Below are 1,337 nucleotides of genomic sequence, written 5' to 3'. Positions count from 1 at the left end.
TGCTCCGGGCGTGGCTCTTTCTGGCAGGGGGAGGAGAGAACTGGGTGCTGGGGCCCCAGAGGTGAGCCGCTAAGCAGTCAAGACCAGTGGGGATTCAGTCCTACACACACACACACACACACACACACACACACGATTATTCTTCCTGGCCTACAGGTGAAACGATCAGGGTGCCCGTCTCCTGTGTGTTCTTTCATCCTTTGGCCATTAGGGGGCGGGCTCACGTCAGACTTAGGGGAGCTGCTGGTGTGGTCAGAGCCAGAGGCTGGCTTTGACCAGGTTGGCGCCCTCCAGTGGACTTCACTGTCTCTCCACGTGAGTAATTATTGTGAAGACCAAGGCATTTGGGGGCGGGGGGGGACACAGCTCAGGGGAGGCCGTGGGGTGAGCGAGAAGGGCAGCCGGATTGCAGGCCAAGCAGGGGAAGGGAAGGAGAGCTGCTTTCAGGTGCCGGCTTTGGTATCTTGGCCAGCAGGAAGCCAGCCTGGGTGCTGTGTGTGTGCGAGGGGCCCATTGGGCCTCAGTGGCTGCAGAGCAGGTGGGACTCCTGCCCAGGATGGAACTTCCACCTGTTTCTACCTGAATCTGGGACAAGGAAACGCTCCGAGGTCTGGGCTGGAAGGGAGGAAGGGCAGCCTGACTGATGGCCGCCTCAGGCCACGGGAAAACCCAACCAGGGGGGTCAACCCACCGCTCGACTCGGCCCAGAGGACCCAGGCTCAGGCAGCGAAATCCCTGCCTCCCGGGGTGCGCAGCTAGTTGCCCCATTTTGACTGAGAACTTCCAGCACCCGCTGCCCCCATTGGGGGCTCTGAGCCCCTCCCCTTTCTTGTCCAGCAGTGGAGCTTGGGTGCCCTCCGGGCTTTGCCAGCCTGCCTTTGGCATTCCAGGGATTCCTCCACCTTTAGTTTGCCTGGCTCCTTACGCCTCCCTCTGCAGGGGGAGGACGCTGGCCTTTAGCTATGGGCACCACAACACACGGGGCCTTGGGCGCACCTCTTGCCCCATCTCGGCAAAACTCACAGCCTCTTTTGGCTGGCAAGCTGGGGATACCTGGAATAAGCCAGTTTGCCCCTCTCCCCCAACCGGCTAAGGGTCCTGCTGGCTTCCCCCTCTTCCTCCTCCCCCCCCCCCCTTCTGCTTGGAGTCCTGGCAGGAGCTCCTTGCCTGGATCCAGCCGGGATGGGAAGAGAAGGTTCCTCCCACCTCCTGACATACTTTTCAGCAAACAATGGCCAGCCAGGAATTCAACCAGCGAAAGGTCTGCAGCACCTCCCAGATCAAGCGACTTTCCACGTGCTGATGTGAAAGCCCCAAGAAAACCCACTAAAGGCAGG

The sequence above is a fragment of the Pseudonaja textilis genome, chromosome 12, assembly GCF_049901715.1.
Source record: "Pseudonaja textilis isolate UNSWEBS1 chromosome 12, rPseTex1.2, whole genome shotgun sequence".
Classification (NCBI taxonomy): domain Eukaryota; kingdom Metazoa; phylum Chordata; class Lepidosauria; order Squamata; family Elapidae; genus Pseudonaja; species Pseudonaja textilis.
This window is presented reverse-complemented; position numbering follows the sequence as displayed.